This window comes from Cupressus sempervirens, chromosome 8 (genome assembly GCF_028749045.1).
Source record: "Cupressus sempervirens isolate cs-2001-9-10 chromosome 8, ASM2874904v1, whole genome shotgun sequence".
Classification (NCBI taxonomy): Eukaryota; Viridiplantae; Streptophyta; class Pinopsida; order Cupressales; family Cupressaceae; genus Cupressus; species Cupressus sempervirens.
In genome coordinates this window covers 44,394,417-44,416,534 of record NC_143125.1, presented here as the reverse complement: position 1 = coordinate 44,416,534, position 22,118 = coordinate 44,394,417, and the positions used below count along the sequence as shown (strand labels likewise).

Sequence of the window (22,118 nt, the reverse complement as noted above, 5' to 3'; positions counted from 1 at the left end):
GACACTTATTTTTCATGTTAGCAAGAATGACACAAAGATAATAGATAGTAGTTGTTCTCATCACATGACCGGTGATAAAACTTAGTTTGAGCACTTGGAGCACTATGATGGTGGAAGTGTTAAATTTGGAAACAATGAACAATTTTATATTGTGAAGGGAAAAGGATGCATTTCATTAACTAACGAACTCAAATTTGACAATTCTTACTGGGTTGAAGGACTAAGAAACAATCTTATAAGTGTGGTGCGAGTTGACAATATTAGATACAAGGTAGAATTCATGAATGGGAAGGCCAAGCTTCTCAATGATAAAGGAAGCCTAGTTGCAACAGGAAATCAGACAAAAGGTAATATATTCTATATAGATGTCACTAAAATTTCATGCTTTTTGGCACAAGTAGAGGGAATTTAGCTATGGCATAAAAGAATGTGTCATGTCAACTTTGATAATTTGGTTACTATAAGTAAGAACATAAGAGTAAGAGGTGTTCCAAATTTGTAGAAACTTGAAATGACCATATGCAAACAATGTCAAATTGCAAAGATGGGTAAAAATAGCTTCAAAAGTAAGAATTTTAATACTAAAGAAGTCTTGGAACTAGTTCACATAGATCTTTGTGGACTAATAGGTATAGAGAGCTATATTAGAGACAAATTTTTCATTCTATTTGTTGATGATTATTCTAGGATGATGATAATAATGTAGTTAAGAGACAAATCTATAGCTTTTCAAAAGTTCAAGTGATATCTAACTAGAGTTGAAAAAGAATAAGGAAAGGACTTAAAATGTCTAAGATCAGATAGAGGAGGATAATTCATCTCTAATGAATTCAATGAATTCTAAATTGAAAGAGGAATCAAAACACATGTATCTACACTTGGTACACCTCAGTAGAATGACATAGTAGAAAGAATGAATGGATCCATCATGAATTGTGTAAGAGCATTGATGATAGAGAAAAATGTTACATTCAAATACTAGAAAGAAGCAATCAACACACCAATTCATACCTTGAAAATAGTTCAACTAAAGAAAGGTACATAACATACACCTTATGAATTATGGTATGGCTATAAATCTAATGTCTATTATTTCAAAGTATCTAGCAGAAAATGTTGTATCTTGAAAGAAACAAGGAAAGGAAAGTTTGATGCAAAAGGTGATGAAGACATATTCCTAGGATACTTTAACAAGAGAAAAACATATAAATGCTTGAATATTGCTACTCACAAGGTTATAGAAAGTATACATGTAAAAATTGATGAGTTTGTAGAAATGAGTGAAGAATAAAGCATCAAGGAACTTGAAGACTAAGATTTTTTTTACTTTGAACCTGATACTTTAACAAAGGTACGAAAAAATATGATTGGGCAAAAGTGGATACCACCACCAGAGTCACCTAAGTTAGTAGTTCAACACGAGTTGCAACTAGTTCAACCCAAGATGCAGCTAGTCCAACTTGAGTTGTAGCTAGTTTGAACAAAGTCCCAGAAAGAGGAACCTAAGCCACAAATAGTGGGAACCAAGTCTCAGATAGGGGAGTCTCAAACAGGGGAAACAAAGAAGAGCTTAGAAAGTCATAGAACCTTTGAGCATAGCAAACCAAGTGAAACAAGTCCATAATCTAGAAAGAATGAACCTATACTTGCTAGATATGTTAGAAGGCATCATGCACTTGAGAAAATAATTGGAGATTAAACAAGAGGCATAATGACAAGGAACAAACCGAAAGGTACATGTTTACTTATTGAATTTAACTTAGAACTATTAAAGATGCAAAAAATAATGAAGGTTGGATTGAGGCAATGAATAAAGAAGTTGAAAAAATTGAAAGGAACAATATTTGGACTCTTGTTCCTACACCCAAGGACAAAAATGTAATTAGTACAAAGAGGGTACTTAGAAACAAATTGAATAAAAATGGTGAAGTATCAAGAGATAAAGAAAAGCTAGTGTGCAAAGGATATAGTCAAGAAGAAGGTATAGACTATGGAGAAACATTCTCTCCCATTTCTAGACTTGAAGGAGTCAAAAAAATGCTTGTATATGATATATTTAAGGGATTCAAATATATCAAATGGATTTAAAATCAAATTTCTTGAATAGGGTTCTGGAAGAGGAGTTTTACATTGATCATCTTGAAGGTTTTGTTGATCCAAATAAAAGAGACATGGTCTGAATGTTACATAAAAATTTATATGGTATGAAAGCAAGCTCTTAGAGCATGGTATGAGAGACTACATGGATATCTGGTAAAGATTGGGTTTTAAAGAATAAATGATAATAGTAGTTTGTATATTAAAGAAGGAGCACAAAACAAGATTCTGTTAGCAGAAATATTTGTGGATGATATCCTATTCATAGGTCATGATGACTTATGAAAGTCATTCTCTAAAGAAATGAGGAAATAATTTGAAATACCAATATTTGGAGAAATAAAATTCTTTTTTTGGTTTACAAGTTGTTGGTGTAAATACGTATTTACTATTTACACTTACTTAAGTTTACTTAGGTTAATGCATTATTTTAATATTTATTTATTAGTCACCTAGGAGTATGTGCACTCTTGTGAGTTGTCATGTTGACAACATAGGAGTTCGCACCTCATTTATGCATATGGTGTCTACAACATAGGAGTTAGAACTTTATTTGAGCACATGGTGTCTACAATATCTCCACATGTGGTATACCTTGTCATGCTTATCCTCTCATTGTTGTATGTACATTCATGCACAATGGAGGATGTGTGCTTAGTTTTCATGCTTATCTCCTAGCACCTTTTAGAGACATTCTAGATGAATCTTAGAGCCCTTTATATATAGGCACTCCTAGTGTGTACACTCATTTGAATACATAGTGATGTATCAGGACATGCTATGATATATTGATCATACTCTTTTTAGTCTACAATCATGCTTGTGTTTGAGTTCTTCGATCTTGGGTGAATTTTCCCTAAGAAAAATTCTTACATGGTATCAAAGCTTGGAGAATTTCTCTTCACATAGCCATTCGAAACCATCTTCTTGCTTTAGCACCTTAGCCCAAATTTGGAGTATCATAATCATTGGGAGCATCTAGAGCCAAATTTGACCTCGCCATTGCGTCCGAAATGTCAATTCAGTAAAAATTGGCTATAAATTTTCCTACCCTAGGTCAAAGTCAATCATGAGGAAAAATTTAATTGTTTTTTGAATCTAATAATTCTTTGCACTTTTTCAGATAGAATTTTTCAATTTTTTTTGGCTAGCCAGGCTTGTAGAGAAAATGTTTTATATAGGTACTAGGCAGTTACTCCCCAACCCTATAGCCTACGTGGAATATTTCATTAGTGGGAAGACTACACAATAGAGAATATTCCATTTTTTAGTTGATCTACATTTAAATCTAGCACACTAAAACAATATCAGTAGTTCAAAGTCTGGGGACAAATCCCCACTGGCCAAATCCACCTACAACTCTCACCAAGCATCTATGGTGAGTATCCAACCCACCCATCGGCTTATTACTTGTCTACCATGAGCTAAATCTCTTAAACAATGGACATGCTTGTTTACCCATGAATGTGGGATAAAACTCTTTGCACCTACCAGCTATGAAAGCCATAACCGGCCCCTACAGAAGCTTTTTTCGACCATCGGCAGATTACTATTTTTGTCAAATGGCATTCTGGCTATGAAAAGAATTTGTGACATCCTCTTTGCGATATCTAGTGACTGCCTTTTTTGAAACTTGGCCGACGATAGATTTTCTCGACAAAGCTTTCAGTCCTACCAACTAATCTATGACCTGCATTTTTTCAATTTCTAGCATCAAACTATTTTTACAACTCTGGCAACTATGTATGAAGTTTCATCCCTGCCCACTTTGCCTTCCAAGGGTCCTTTTTTTTGCACACATCTTGACTTCATTGTGACATGTGACGCCTTCCAAGATCCACCAACCCTATCTCCAGCAGACATGCCAGATCCCATGTGGATAGATTGACACTTCATTGTAGTGACATGTTAGACTGCCACCTAAGCCGCCACATGGGTTGACTTAGCTTTTTTGTATGTGTCGTACACTTGCCACATGGATTGTATCTCTACCACATGTACTGACCATACTCCCATGTTAGCAGGAGGGCTATTTTTTTGCAACATCAGCATTTCATGATGTTAAATTTGATGGTTGTCTAACCATCATTCTCTAGCACTTTAAAACTATTGTAATGACTATTGTATTGTTGAATTTAAGCTCACATTTTTCTACCCAAACCCCTCTTCAGATGCATTTTTGATTTGTTACCCTAACATTGAGAGGCCATAACTTGGTCATTCGGACTCCAAATTAGGTGCAATTTTTTTTTTTTTTGGGTAGAATTTCTTAATCTCTTCATTGGTGTTGTTATTTTCTAGTTTTGGTGCATGGATTTATTAGAAATTACATCTTTTGGTGACTATACCTATCCAATCCTACATTTTACAACTTGAAACTCTCTATATGGGCTCATCTACACTCCTTTTCTGGTTCCATTTTTTTGAAAGTGCATTATTTTTTGTCTACTTTCCAGTTCTACAATCAAATTATATGGTTGTGTGGACAAAAATATCACTTTTAGAATTAGGGCTTTTTTTCTGCATTGTATTGCTTGACCACTTTTCAAAATTGTTGTATAGCTAAGCTATAGTGCTTAGTTCCAAATTTAGGCCTCAAAAGGCAGTTGTAACAAGAAAAATTAGGATTCCATCTTGTACATTTTAACAAGTGGCCTATTGTACACACACCATTTCTAAAGCACTAAATCATTCATTAGGGGCGATTTCTTGATTTTTTTTTCACTTTGGGGGTTACATTGATTAGTCCATCATGGAAGAGGAAGATTCATCTTGACACTAGACAACTATTAGGAATGGAGTCAATTAGCTATCAAATATCTTAGTCAATGTAATGCACTACCATATGCGAGAGGACTTACCTATGATGTTGACAATTTTTCCATCATTAGTAGTACTCTCTTTCTATATGTATATATGGAGATTTGGGATTCACTTATTGACATTAAGTTATCTGATCCATATTTTTTTCTTTTTATCTTTGGGAAATGTATGGATATCCACATATTCCTCCATTCCCCAAAGATCTTTTACCTCTAGTTGCAGTTGCATCCTCTCCAGATGAGATCACACCTTCAGATGCTCCTATTGCTCCTATTGATCCTATTCTAGCCACAAATGCTTCAGATTCAGTGAATAGGAATCTTCATGTCTTCCTACTTTACCTTCATGTGACGACTTCCTACTAGACATTGTACAACTATTTGTGGAGTCTCATATTGAAGATGTGGGAGACATCCTTAATGATATTCATCATCACTTTGAGGTGAATTCTTCATCTATTATCACAGTGATCGATTCATGTACTTTAGAACAGTAGGCTACACTTTGTCATCCAGTTTCAGCCTCAGGTGATAACTTCTTAACTGACATTTCAGGTTTGTTCATGGAGTCACACATCATAGACTTGGGAGACTTCTTTGATGATATACCACTTATCTTTTATGAGAATGATCTTTCTACAGTTCTTGCAAGGGCTCACTCTAATCCTCATGTCCATTCTCTATGATCAATCTTTATAGGTTGATGTGATTGTGGATCCTTATGTACAACATTTGCAAGAGGTCTCTTTATCAATTGAGGAGGCAGATTCTTCTTTGAAATAGGTTCTACAACAATCCTTGCTAGATCTACACTTCTTCTCAACAGTTTTTGAAGGAGCCACCATTAGTATCAATACAAGGACACTTGAACAAATTTTAGAGACACCTTTCATCATCAAGATTCTTTCTACACATAGGGGAAGCCTCTCACTAGTACCTTTGCCATTGTTTCTTCTAAAGAGGAGGAACATCATTCAACAATCATGGATCAACTACTACATTGGATAATTTCTCACTGGTCAAAACCTTACTTTTCGGGGGGGACAACCTTGTGTCCTTCTTCTTCTCCTTTATGGGGGGGACTTTTTCCTCTTATGGGGTTTTTTCCTTCTCATATTTCTCTCTTCTATATACTTGATGTATGTCATAATGGGGGGGTCTTGACTAATCCATCCATCCATGCATCTTGTCTTTTTATCTCTCTTTTTGGGGGAGGGATTTTCCCATGAGGTTTTCCCTCTTTCTCCACTTTATGAGAGATTTCATTTTCATTATGTACATGGGTACCTAACATGGCCTAGTAGCCAAGACCCATTATGAATTTCATTCTAATTTTTTAAACTTAAGGGCATTCCCGTATGTTACACTTAAGGGGGGGTGTTGGTGTAAATACATATTTACTATTTACACTTACTTAAGTTTACTTAGGTTAATGCATTATTTTAATATTTATTTATTAGTCACCTAGGAGTATGTGCACTCTTGTGAGTTGTCATATTGACAACACAAGAGTTCACACCTCATTTATGCACATGGTGTCTATAACATAGGAGTTAGCACTTTATTTGAGCACATGGTGTCTACAACATCTCCACATGTGGGACACCTTGTCATGCTTATCCTCTTATTGTTGTATGTACATTTATGCACAATGGAGGACATGTGCTTAGTTTTCATGCTTATCTCCTAGCACCTTTTAGAGACATTCTAAATGCATCTTAGAGGCCTTTATATATAGGCACTCCTAGTGTGTACATTCATTTGAACACATAGTGATGTATCAGGACATGCTATGATATATTGATCATACTCTTTTTGGTCTACAGTTGTGCTTGTGTTCGAGTTCTTTGATCTTGGGTAAAATTTTCCTAAGACAACTTATTACATGGTATTAAAGCTATACCAAATTCTTACATGGTATTAGAGCTATACCAAATTCTTACACAAGTTCATCAAATGAAGGATGACATTTACATTAATCAATCAAAATATATTGAGGATATATTGTAGACCTTTGGAATAAAAGATTCTAAACCAGTTGGAACACCTATGTCTACTAGACATAAATTGTTCAAGGATGATGATTCAAATGAGGTAGATCAGACCACCTACATATCTATGATTGAGAAACTTCAATATGTTGTTCACAAAAGACCTGATATTACATTAGAAGTTGACATAGTTTCAATATTTTTTTCAAATTCTAGAGAAAATCATATGATGACAATCAATAGAATCATGAGATATCAAAAAGGAACTAAAGACTATGGTCTATGGTATAAGAAAGACGGAAAATTTGAGTTGAAATCCTTTACTGATGTTGATTAGGCTAGAAGAATTGATGCCAAGAAGAGAACTAGTGGAGGAGAATTCTCTCTTGGAAAGAGGCTAGTATCATGGAAAAGCAAAAACTAGAATTGCATCTCTTAGTCTATAGTAGAAGTAGAATATGTTGCTGAAGTAGTTAACTATTCCAACATAATGTGGATCAAGCAACTATTATGAGGAATGAAGGAAGGAATCAAGGATCCAATGGTTATCTCCTATGATAACACAAGTGCAATCAATATATCCAAAAATCTAGTGATACACACCAAGACAAAAATTGCAATCAAGTATTATTTTCTAGGAGATTTAGTTCAAGATAAAGAGTTAAGATTGGAATATGTCAACACAAAGGAGAAGGTTTCTGACATATTCACCAAACCGTTACCTAAGGATGAATTTTTGTATCTAAGAGGAAAGCTAGGGATCATTCCACTATCTGATGCTCACTAGAGTATAGATTAGTGATACATCAACCAAACTAAATTGAAGATCTATCAATTGATGCAAAGGAGTCAGACTTCATTTCATATGGATAGGTACATAAATTATATTATAAAATCATTGTATCAAGTCTTTTGCATTTGATGTCAAAGAGGGAGAGATTGAATCACGTCATTGTCAAATATTCATTATCATTGAGGGAGAGATTGATGTAATTAGAGAAGAATCAAAGGATGTGATCTGCATATCAGCAAGAGGGAGAACTTGATCTGATTGAGTCTAAGATAAGATGATTGAGGAAGAATCTTAGAGGGAATTCTCTTGATTGAAGAATCATAATCAAACTAAAGATATTTTCTCCAAATTTTTCTTTTCTTATGACATGTTGAGTTGCCATGAATTCCAAAGAGGGAGATTGTGGATAACAATTATTCAGTTGTATATTGTCATTGATGTTATAGAAATGTTACATTCTAACTGAACACTGCTAGTTGTAGCCAAACTTTGAAGACCCCAGTATCAGTTGAGCAAAAGTTCTGAAGAAGCCAAGTTAAATGATCAAGTGCAAACCAAGCTAGTTCAGCTACCAAATGGATTCCTATGTAAACTGAGTTAGGTTACCAAAGGGGTTCAACGTAAACCAACATAGTTTAGTTACCAAAGAACTAAGTGCTAACTGAGTGACCCAATTTTAGTATTAGCCGACCTATAGAAAAATAATTTTGTTTATTATTTGGTTCATGCAAGCTGAATTAGTGGATGTTATTTGTTTATATGTAAGGGTATTCAAGATGACTTGACATTGGATTTTATCTATATGAAAGGTCAAGTTGTGGATTGAAATATGGAAGTGGTGGAAGAAGATAAGATGTGAATAAAGAAGGATAATTAATTAAGGGAAGAACATCCAAGGAGTTGTACATAATATTTTAATTAGGAAGGATCCAGAGGATAAACTAGAACAATGATTTGAATCTAAAAATCATTTTCTTTGTCAATCAAGTCAATCATTATTATTCTCTAACAATTGTAGCAGTGAAGAAATCCCTTAACAAAGTTGAGTTAATAATCATTAGTGTAAATCCTCTAACAATGTTGCATTTCTAGAGTGAAGTGTCTTAAGACCTTTAACAAGGCCACTCCTAATAGGGCAATTCAAATCCTTTAACAGGGTCACACCTAATAGTTTGTTTTATAACCTTTAACAAGGTTGGCTCCTAACAATGCTTACTTTAGAAGAGTGAAAATTTGTAACTAGTTGCATTGGTGGTTTTACCAAATTGGGTTTCCACTTTAAATCTTCATGTCTCACGCATTCATGTTATTTTCTTACTACTTCATCTTTCTACAACTAATTTACTAAAGGTTAATACACTTTAATATCTCAATATTTCTTTGTTAATTGAGTTATATTGAATATCTAGTTCTAACCAAGTTGTGAAAATATTGAGTTAGTAAGAAGTTTGTATTTACATCTAAGGGATTTGGAATTATTTTAGTTGTAACTGATTCACCACTCTATTGGAAATATAGATGGCGTAACTAAGAGGGGGGGGATGAATCAGTTACCACAAAAAAAAAATGCATAGATCCCTTAGATGTCCTATAAACTAGATACTATTGTCACTCAGTAGCCACATAGAAAAATGTTGTAACTCGGTAGATGTTAATTTATTACTGATCTTTAAGCATTCACTTAAATTTAATATGCATGCATAAAAGAAATAACATCGACACAAAAGACACTAGATTTAATGTGGAAACCCAATATGGGAAAAACCACCAAGTAACTAGCTACCAATTTTCACTCTTCTGAAGTGAGCCCTGTTAGGAGCCAACCCTATTAAAGGTTACAAAACACACTATTAGGTGTGACCTTGTTAGAGGATTTAAACACCCTGCTAGGAGTGCCCTTGCTAGAGGACTTTAGAACAATTTAATAGAACTATCCACCTTGCTAGAGGGTTTACAAAAATGGCTACTAAACCAACTCTATTAAGAGATTTAGAATTCACTGCTACCATTTTGAAAAAATAACAATGAATGACCTAAATGAGATGCAACTAAACTTTGCTAATATAGATCTCTATTATGCTTCACTAGATCCTCACTGATCAAATACACCTTTGCTACTCCTCAAGGATATTTGATCCTTCTTAAAAATTTGCTCACACCTTCACAGTCAAATTACTTGCATACTTTCTCATTCATACATCTATTTATACTTTAGAATTCACAACCTGATCTTTTATTTATACATTACAAATTGTCAAGTTGGCTCATTTATAGGTTACATTTATCAATAATCATTACAGCAATTGACTACAATCATTACATGAAACAATTAAACTTTATTTCCCAAAACAATGAAAGCCTTCATTGGTCGACCCTACTTGGTAAACACTGCTCCAAAAATAATTTCCAGTCATAACCAAGTGAAGCTCGATAAACACTGAGAACTCTACAAAATCCTTTTGGGATCAAGTGAACTCGGTAAACACTAACTTTCCTTCACTAACCTTGTGAGCTCGGTAGAAACTAAATTTCCTTTGTTAACCTTGGGAACTCAGTTAACACTAACCTCTATCACAGAATCCTTTGATGCCCGAGTGAGCTCGATAGAAACTATCTTCACAATGTAATATTCAGGAATGCTCGGTAGACTTTATAATTCACTTTGCCTGCCATCTAAGATTGGTAGACTCTTTCTTTTGCTTTTCTTACCAATTGAGCTTGGTAGACTCTATCTGATAACTGATATGACATTTGTGTAACATCAAAGAAAACACACAATTGAACAATTGTATCCAACAATCTCCCTCTTTGGCATTAATGGCAACACAACATGTCATAATAGAATGAAATTTGAAAACAAGTATTGTCAAAACATTTCTCCCCCTTAGATTATATTCCACAAACTTCTCAAATACAATAATCTCCCTCTATGAAGGAATTGCATGAACAACAAACTCTCCACAAAAAAATTCAAATTTCAAAAAAATATGATAGTATACTCTTCCTCTTTGAAAACACATGCCAAAGACAACACAAACCAAATGAGTAGCAATGTACTTTAAGTAATGATTCATATGCAATGTTCCCATGACTATGTTGCATCAACAGATAGATATTCAACTTGTTACCTATTGATGCATCACTAAAACTTCATTTAAGTGAGCCTTAGAGAGGGGAATGACCCCTAACTTATCTCTTAGATACAAAAATGCATCCTTAGGTAAAGGCTTGGTGAATATGTCAGTAATTTTTTCCTTTGTATGGACATATTCCAATCCGATCTCCTCATCCTACACCAATTCTCTGACAAAGTGATACTTTATTTCAATGTGCTTGGTTTTTTAATGCATTACTGGATTTTTAGATATGTTAATTGCACTTGTATTGTCACAAAACATAACAATAGGTTCTTTGATTCCCACCTTCATGCCTTCCAATAATTGCTTGAACCAAACAATATTAGAATAGTTTACTGCTACAACAACATACTTTGCTTCTGTTGTAGATTGGGATGTGCAATTCTACTTTTTACTTGTCCAAGAAACCAACCTCTTTCCAAGAAAGAAAGCTCCTTCACTTGTACCCTTTTTTTCATCAATGTTTCCCAATCTACATCAATAAACACTTTCAAGTCTAGATTACCTCCAAATTTGTTCCACAATCCATAATCTTCAGTGCCTTTCAAGTATCTCATGATCCTTTTGATTGCCATCATGTGATTTTCTCTTGGTTTTGCTGAAAATCTTACTACAATACCAACTGAAAGAGCTTGTATGAACTACATTCCGTAACTTTCCAATCATAGATCTATATAATGTTTGATCTACCTCTTTTGATTCATCATCCTTGGTAAGCTTTAGACTAGTGCACATAGGAGTTCCAACTAGTTTACAGTCTTCCATACCAAACTTTTTCAATATCTCCTTGATGTATTTAGATCGAGTGATGTAGATACCATTCTTACTCTATTGATTTTGAAGACCAACAAAGAATTTGATCTCACCAAACATAGACATCTCAAATTCCTTCTTCATTTTCTCTAAAAAATATTTGCAAAGATCATCATTTCCTGTGAACAAAGTGTCATCCAAAATTATTTCTACCAAAATAATCTTGTTATTTGTTTCTTCCTTGATATACAAGCTACTATTATCATTAGTTCTCTGAAAACTAGTCTGAATATGATAGTTATGTAATCTTTCATACCATGCTCTAGGGGCTTGTTTCAGACCATACAATGTTTTGTGTAATGTTCAAACCATGTCCTTCTTGTTTGGATCAACAAAACCATTAGGCTGCTAAATGTAGACTTCTTTTTCCAGTATACCATTGAGAAATGCAGATTTGACATCCATCTGATATACCTTAAATCCTTTGTATAAAACATATGCAAGTAGGGTCCTGACACCTTCTAATCTTGCAACAAGAGCAAAAGTCTCTCCATAGTCTATTCCTTCTTCTTGAGAGAATCCTTTACATACTAGTCTAGCTTTGTTCCTTGATGCCTTCCCATCGTCATTCAACTTATTTTTGAATACCCACTTAGTTCCAATCACATTTTTATCTTTAGGCCTGGGTACAAGAGCCCATGTTTTTTTCTTCTCTATTCGTTCTATCTCTTCATTCATAGCCTCAATCCAACTTTCATTTTCTAACACATCTTTCACTCTTCTAGGTTCAAAATTAGCAAGTAAAAACGTACCTTTTAGTTTAATTCTTGTCATAGTACTTTCAGATTTGTCTTCAATAATCTGACTTGGTGCATGATGTCTCCTAACATATTTGGCTAATATAGGTTCCTTGCCTTTTGAATGAATTGCATTGTTATCCTCTTGCATTTCAACTTCAGGTTTTGGTTGTTCTATCTGTTGCTCGAGTCCTTCAAACTTGGTAGGCATTGGCTCAATAGCATATGAATGTGACTCAGGTTCCTATAGCTCAATTTGAACTTCCTACAACTCGATTATTGAAGATTTAGGAGTAGAAGATTCCTAATTGATAGATGTATCTAGCACTATATCAAGTTCAATGAAAACAAATCTCTTGTGATCTTCTAGTTCCTTTTTGCTATCTTCTTTAGTCCTTTCTACAAACTCGTCAACTTTCACTTGTGCACTTTCTATGACTTTGTGAGTAGACAAATTCAAACATCTATATGCTTTAATCTTGCAAGAATATCTCAAAAATATTTCTTCATAACCCTTCACATCAAATTGACCTTTTCTAGATTCTTTCAAAATATAACATTTTCTTCCAAATACTTTTAGGTAACTTACATTGGATTTATAGCCATACCATAAGTCATAGGGGGTTTTGAATGAGTCATTTAGCCGTACTCAATTAAAGGTATGAACTACAGTGTTGATAGCTTCCTTCCAGTATTTGATAGCAATGTTCTTTTCAATCATCAAAGTTCTTGCATAGTCCATGATAGATCTATTCCTTCTTTCAACTATTCCATTTTGCTCGAGAGTTCTAGGTGTTGATACCTATCTTTTGATTCCTCTTTCAATGCAAAATTTATTGAACTCATGGGAGATAAATCCACCACCTCAATCTGACCTTAAGCATTTTAGTCTTTTCCCTATTTTCTTTTCTACTCTAGCCAAATACCATTTGAACTTTTCAAATGCTTCTAATTTCTCTCTCAAATACATGACAATCATCATTCTATAGTAATCATCAACAAAAAGCATGAATAACTTTTCTCCAGTATAGCTTTCAATTTCAATAGGTCCACACAAATCAGTGTGCACAATTTCTAAAACTTCTTTAGACTGATAGTTCTTACTTTTAAAGCCAGTCTTTCCCATCTTACCAATCTAACAAATTTTGCATAGACCAACCTTAGGTTTCTTCATACTAGGAATGCCCCTTTTGTTCCTGAATTTTCTTATTTTCACTAGGTTATCAAAGTTCACATGACAAAATCTTCTATGCCATAACCAACTTTCTTCAACTTGAGCAATAAAATATAAACATTCTCCAAGTTCAAGATAGAACAAGTTACCTTTTGTCTATATGCCTGATCCAATTAGCTTTCCTTTATCATCTAGCAGTCTTGCTTTTCCATGTTTGAATTCCATTTTGAATCCATTATTGAGTAATTGTACCACACTCAACAGATTGTGTTTTAGAGCTTCAACCCAATAGGCATTATCACATACAAGCTCTTTGGTTAGTGGGTTTCTTCCTCTTCCTTTTATACAACAAGGTTCATTATTACCAAACCTCACATTACAACCATCATAGTCTTCAAATTTTTAAAACTTAGTTTTATCACCAAACATATGATGAGAGCAACCACTATCTATAATCCATGTATCATTTTTTCTCACATGAGAGATAAGTGTCATTTTATCTTCCACATCATTATCAAATTCATCTTTCACAACAATGTAAACAATTTCTTCTTCTTCTTCATTAGCATCATTAGAATCCTTAGCCATGAAACATGTTTTCTTACCTTTTTCCTTGAATGATTTGAAGTCTTTCTTGCCATTGCACTTGTGACCTTTCTTCTCATCCTTGTTTTTCTTGTTTGAGCACCTAGCAGCAATATGTCCAATTTCCTCACATGAAAAATAGATTAGAGGAACCTTACCTTTGTATTTTCGTCTACCTTTAGAATATTTCCTTGCTAGTAGAGCTTCAACTACCTCAAGATCACTGTCAGAACTCTGTTCTAATTCTTCTTCACTTTCAGATTGAGAATATTTTATCTTCTTGCCCTTTTCTTTGAGTGAAAGCTTGGATTCAAATGTTGATTCAATATTTTTGGAAGCTGGAACATAGTTGTCATAGTTATCTAGCTCAAATGCAGTCAACCTTCCTACTATGGCCTCTAAATTTATCTTATGATTTGCTTCACATCTTCTTTCTTGACTTATAGAAACTCTAATTGCATAAATAGGTAGTAATGTTCTAAGAACTTTACTTACAACTGTTTCCTCCTCAATGTCTCCTTTAGAAGCCTTGATTACACTATCAACTACTTTGACTCTTTCAACATATTTAGCAATGTTTTCATCCTCTCTCATCCTCATCTAATCAAATTGTTCTCTTAAACTTTCTAGTTTGGCTCTTCTCACATTATCATCACCTCCATAGATTTTTTTTAGCTTGTTTCTCATTTCATAGGCAATTTTTTAGTCCTTGATGTCATCAAATTCTTCATAGCTTAGGGCAGATGCAATGTCTATCATCATGGTGTTATGGGTCTTCTTCTCAGCAATGTCATTAGCAAATAATGTACCAGAAGGAGTTAGATTTGCTCGATCAAGATATTTCAGTCTTGTATCTCTAATGGAAGCTAGATGGAGTCTCATGAGACCTTGACATGCTAAAAAGTTATCCTTGTTAAGCCTTGGAATTTCCCTCTTGTAAGACATCCTAATCTTTGGCTTAGATCCTTGAAATTGTTCTTGCAAGCACCAAAAGCTCTGATACCAATTTTTTGGAAATATAGATAGAGTAACTGAGAGGGAGGGGGGGTGAATCAGTTACCACAAAAACAAATCCACAAATCCCTTAGATGTCTTATAAAACTAGATACTGTTGTCACTCGGTAGCCACACAAAAAAATGATGTAACTCAGTAGATGTTAATTTATTACTGATCTTTAAGCATTCACAAAAATTTAACATGCATTCATAAAAGAAATAATATCAACACAAGAGACACCAAATTTAATGTCAAAACCCAATATGCGAAAAACCAGCAAGTAACTAGCTACCAATTTTCCCTTTCTAAGGTGAGCCCTGTTAGGAGCCAACCCTATCAAAGGTTACAAAACATACTATTAGGTGTGACCTTGTTAGAGGATTTAAACACCCTGCTAGGAGTGGCCTTACTAGAGGACTTTAGAACAATTCAATAGAACTATCCACCTTGTTAGAGGGTTTACAAAAATGGCTGCTAAACCAACTCTGTTAAGAGATTTAGAATTCATTACTACAATTGTGAGAAAGTAACAATGAGTGACCCAAATGAGATGTAACTAAACTTTGTTGATATAGATCTCTATTTTGCTTCACTAGATCCGCACTGATTGAATACACCTTTGCTACTCCTCAAGGATATCTGATCCTTCTTGAAAATTTTCTCACACCTTCACAATCAAACCACTTGCATACTCGCTCATTCATATATCCATTCATACTTTAGAATTCACAACTTGACCTTTTATTTATACATTACAAATTTTCAAGTTGGCTCATTTACAGGTTACATTTACCAATAATCATTACATCAATCGGCTACAATCATTACATGAAACAATTAAACTTTATTTCCCAAAACAATGAAATCCTTCCTTGGCCGACCCTACTCGATAAAAATTGCTCCAGAAATGATTTCCAATGTTAACCAAGTGAAGCTTAGTAAATAATGAAAACTCTACAAAATCCTTCGAGGACCGAGTGAATTTGGTAAACACTAACTTTCCTTCACTGACCTTGTGAGCTCAATAGAAACTAACTTTCCTTTGTTAACCTTGGGAGCTCAGTTAACACTCATCTTTGTCATAGAATCCTTTGATGCTCGAGTGAGCTTGATAGAAACTATTTTCATAGTGTAATATTTAGGAACACTTGGTAGAATTTGTAATTCACTTTGCTTTCCATCTGAGCTTGGTAGACTCTGTCTTTTTCTTTTCTTACCAAATGAGCTTAGTAGACACTGTTTGATAACTGATATGATGTTTTTGTAACATCAAAGACAACACACAATTGAACAATTGTATCCAACACCCTCCCCTCTTAGTTACTACTCTTATATTTCCAACAATCATGCAATACTTCATACAATGACTTTCTCTCGCATCATTTTCCCTTTCCATTCACAATCTTCAAAAGATAGATATTGTTAGTTCACATCACATCATTAATTTCTTGTAGTCCTTTACAGGTGGGAAACTGTCTTCCACCTACTTTCCAACCTAGTTTTCTATTCACATGGAATAATTTTATTTTCCATGCACAACATATTCCTATAACATATGCATCATCCTATCCCACACAAACCTTGGATGGAAATTAGGTTAATTTTAGGCAAGTTATATATTTAGTTGATTTTTAAAATTAATTTTACCTAATCTAAATATATTACTGCATGTGGTTTCAATTAGTGCATCATTTAATTTTTTAAGCTTTCATATAATCTGAGTATGTTAAAAGGAACAATAAATGGCTATGTTTGAAATGATAAGTGTGGATCTTTTGAAAAAAGATAATGGTGTTTAGACATATGTAATTGGAGTTTAAGGTGATTATGTTTTCTTGATATTTATTTATAATTTTTTTTGTCAATTTATAGAGCAATAATGGTTAAGTATAATTTTGATCATGGTAGGAATTTTAATTATCTTGCTGAAATTATCAGTACTATCTTTGGTGGTTTGTGGGTAATGCAAGTTGTTCTTTCTATAACAATAGAAATGAATGAAATAATTTAACAAATACCAAATACATGAAAAAATAACTTTGTTCTTGAACATAGTGTCCTCTATTTTGGAGTAGAAATAAAAGATTTTTTTATTACTACTTTTCTTTTGTGTATTACAAATTACATTATGGCATTATTCAAACTTTTGAATAATTAAATTGATCATTTATTCCTAACTTGTAGTCAATAATATTATAGCTAATAATCTTACTGTGGAGGGCAGAGGGTGATAATGTTAACTACTTGTAACAATGGTCCTAATTCATTATTTTAAGGTAATCTAAAAAAATGTAAGATTGCATGTTTATCAAAATTAAAAGAAACCAAAAGCAATTTTGTTAAACTAAACAAACTTGTTAAAAATCATGCATTGATATATGTATGATAACTTCAAATCTAAACTATTTTTTAACTAAGATAATGATGGTGGAACAAGAGCATTAGATTCCATGCAAAGCATCAATCTTTAGTTTCTATCTTTTTTAAATTTGTCCAATTTTTTTTCTTGTTGTTTTAAGTGGAGCTTTGTGTGGGAAGGCTCCAAATCCATTCAATCAAAATAACATCAAGTCCTTGGACAACAAAAATAAGTTAATGAGAAGTGACACCTACTAGATAGAATTTGAAATAGAGCCAACTGTAACAATAAAACAAAGAACAAATACTAAAAACAAACCAACCAGACTACAAACAAAACAAGATCCTATCACCAACCAAAAAGACCTAAACAATGGACCAAGTCACTACCATCAAAACAACAACAACATCCACTTGCTACATGTAAGTGAAACTTTGTTAGTTTGACTCACTATTCTTTTTTTTAAGTGGTTTTAGTTGCTCATGGAATCACTATAGGTTTAGTCACTATAACCAGTATGGTTGAGGGTTTGTTTTGCAAGTTCTATTTTAGATTTTGCTAATGGTTTTGATTCCAATATAATGGGTTGAACCCTTGTTCACTTAATATCATGAAAAATACATTCATAATTCTTCTTATTGATTTGAGGGCAAAAAATAAACAAATCTATGTTTTTTTTTTTTTTCGCAAATATTTTGTTTGAAGTTACCCTATGAGAAACATTAGACAGTTCATTGGATATTATACTTGTGTAATCTTTGAGAATTGTTTGTTAACTTTGAATCTATACATCACTCGACAAATCGTGAATAGATTTGAGTGAAGACTCAAAATAATGAGTGATGTGTGACTTAAATGTTTGACCCATTTATTGATTTAACTATACCTATTATAAGTATGTTGGTCCATGTGGTTGTAGTGAATCAATCAAACTTTTGAAAAGAACTAGGGTTTTCTATTTAGTTGAATCTTATAGATATTTAATCAATTCTAAGTATGTTAATCTATGTGGTCATAGGTGGAATAATTAAGTTTGCATAATCATGGTGGAGAGAATCTTATGGGAGTTATGTTTTATTCTACATCGACATGGTTTTGAGTGACAATCAACTACAACTTTGTGTGCTTAAGCGAGGAAAGAGATTATGTTATTTCTTTCAAGAATGAGTTGTATCCTTCCCTTGGGTTTAGTTCATTGAATCGACATAATTTTTATGACTAGCATGGTGTTGAATGCAACAAAGAAACATCCCATGTCATCAAACATCATCTTTCCAACTATTCACAATGTTCAGTAGACCACCATGAACATTATCCCTTTCTCCAACACTCTTCAAATCAAAGAATCTAGAGCATTTGGATTTAAGAGCGAACTACTTGAGTGGCCCTATTATAGCATGTAGATACACTTCTACTTCGCATCATTTATATTGTTCTTGAACATGTTCTTCTTCATTAAACTATTATTAAATGCATTTTCTTGTTCTTAGACATGGAGAGGTTCTTAGTCTACACTAACAAAAGCATCTTGATCTCAACTTCAAATATTTTGAAGGTTATATTTTGAAGCATAATTCCTCCCTTCACAACTTTACTTACCTCAACTTGTCCTTTGCTGGCCCTTTTTTGGATGATAGCATGCATTGGCATCCGAGAAATCTTTCTAGCTAGTATCTCATGGAGACCAAGAATACCTACTCTAGTTACCAGTGTGGACCCTTGTTCAGTTTGAAATTGGAGTTGACAAACAACCTGTGGGGATTAAGGAATTTGTCACTTTAGGGGGTCAAACTAAATATGACAGGGAAGGAGTTGGAAGCTCCACTTTTTCGGCTCAACAATCTCCACCACCTCAACCTCAAAGACTATGGTTTATTGGGCCACATCCGTAACATGCTACAAAACCTCACCTCCCTCTCAAATGTCTATCTCAAATGGAATCATTTTACTTCCATGTTGGTTGACAACAAGATAACTTGAGACATAAGACAAATATTTTTATGTAAAGCATAGCCTCAGGTTACCAAATTTACTCTTTTGAATTCCAATTTCATGAGAATTTTGCAATCGTGTATTGCAAATTTGTCTATACTTGAATACCTTGATCTTGGAGGCAACTCATTGAATGGACAAATTTCAGCTTCAACTAGTTTTCTTTCATCGTTGAATCAGTTCAACCTCTTTGATAACCAATTGTCCATCAATGTACCTTCTGAGTTGGGTGGGATTTCCACTTTGTAAGTGCTCTTTCTAGACCACAATCAACTTAATGGTACTATTCCCAATTGTCTTGAATATCTAAGTCAACTTTTTAGAATTAATCTCAATGTCAACAATTTAGAAGGCTACCTTTCTCTTTAGGAGAATGCTACTAGCCTTGTTTCTCTCCATCTTTCCCATAATAAATTGACTATCCATATTGAGCCCAACTAGATACCTCCAATGTAGTTTAAAGAATTGGGCTTGGATTCATGTAATATTGGGGGTCTCATTCCTCTATTTCTTTAACATAGTATAGCTTTTCATGGTTGGATCTCTTCAACAATAGTCTTTTTGGACATATTCTAGCTTGGTTTGGTAACATTTCAACTTTGGCAGATCTTGACCTATTAGTTAATAACTTGCAAGGTGAACTCACTTCCACCTTTGATATAGGTTACTTTTACCAGATATATTTGGCTAGCAATATGTTAACTGGTTCTCTTCTTGGACATATTGGACTTGTCCCATAATAGATTCACCAATTTTATCCCTATAGAGATTGACTCACTTCTTCTTGGCATTCAATTTTTGATATACTCTCAAAATTATTTTAGAGGTGATATCCTTGCCTCCATTAGCCTTCTGTGATACCTACAAGATTTGGATATATCATGGAACAACATTGGAAGTGAAATACCATCAAGCATCATCAACTGCTCAGCTTTGAGGTTAAACAACTTTCAAGGGTGGATACTAAATGCATTGGGAAATCTTTCAAGTCCCCATTTCTTATATATCTCCTACAATAATTTAACTACCACTATTACGCTAGAGCTGGAGAGATTCAATACTATTATTGTTGGGCAACCAGGAGAATCAAATTTCTTAAATGGTCAGTCCATCAATCATCATCACTACTATTATAAGGAAGAGATCAATGTGAGAAACAAAACATTGAACCCAACCTATGGGGATTTTTTTCTATTACTTATAACAACCATTGACCTATCCTTGAATCATCTTTTAGGTGACATTCCTTCAGAAATTGTGAGCTTAAGATTTTTCATGTCCTAAATTTGTCAAGAAATAGCCTTATAGGAGAGATTCTAATAACGTTTGACTTGCAAGAGTAGTTGGAATCATTAGATCTTTCAAATAATGATTTTTATAGAAGAAACCTAGGTTATATGGTACAAATTTCCTTCTTGAGTTTCTTCATTTTTTCAAAGAACAATCTCTATGGAAGAATCCCAACATGGCATCAATTGTCCACATTTAATTCTGCATATATTTTAGGGAACCCTAGTCTATGTGGCTTGCCAGTTGATAAGAGGTCATGCAGATGTGAGAACATCTCATCTACAAGTATGCCACTGCTTTCCCAAGATGGAGATGAAGAGGAGAAAGAGGAGAAAGGCCATGCTACTAGTATGTAGGTCTTGGTTAACAGTGTTTCCCTCCTTTTAACTTGGCTTTACCTTGAATCTAGATGCCCAAAATGTGAGGAACAAAAGGATGTTCACCAAAAAATGGGTCATTGTATGTATTCTATAGCTACCCTCTGAATTGGTTAGGTAAAGCTCCCTATGATTTGCAATGATGTGCAATGAATATGTTTTTATGAGATCGGAAGTCTTAACATTATAAGATCTTAACTTGAGAGTAGTAAAGGATAACCAAATTGTTTGCAGGCACAAACAACTCAGACAAGATAGATTTGGACAACCCATCACATCCAATGGAATGACTGTAATACATTATCATAAGATTTCGAACTCTTACTTTTAATCTAAATGTAGTGTTAATCATCTAAATGCAAGGAGAAATGAAAGAAAAGATGTACATGAGGGAAAATAGAATTTCTTTGACTACAAGAACTTAATGAAATATAATTCAGCAAGTTACTAGTAGATTCATACACATCTATCTTTCAAATCCGAATGAAACTATCTAACAAGATATGAAATAAACAAGAGAGGAATTAGAGTCATATATGAGGAAAGTAAATAGAATCACTTTCACTGCAAACATAAAAATAAAATAGAATCATTCTGATTATCATAGGTTCACATACAATTGTCCTCCAACTCTTTATGTAGAACTAATCTAAGACTGGACAACAAAACATGACCAATAAACAGAAAGTAAGTGGAATTATAGACTCATTCACCATCAAGTTTTCTAACCTTTGTATTATCAAATGAGGTTACATTTATAGTCTATTGTTATCATTTCTAAATTCTAGTAGAACAACAATTATATAATAAATAATAAAATATGGAAATATCCAATTTATATCATGATATGAGTATCTGCTATCTCTTCTATTAATGATTTTGAATTAGAGATATTCTTGAAAACACTATTTTCCTCACCTTCTGTTGTTTTGGGCCAAATGCATATATTTCATA

The 22,118-nt window shown here is 33.6% G+C and overlaps 1 pseudogene; it reads left to right on the top strand.

The window, feature by feature from the left end:
- Positions 1-280: 280 nt before the first annotated feature.
- Positions 281-21,143, top strand: LOC149541513 (uncharacterized; annotated as a pseudogene).
- The last annotated feature ends 975 nt before the right edge of the window (positions 21,144-22,118 follow it).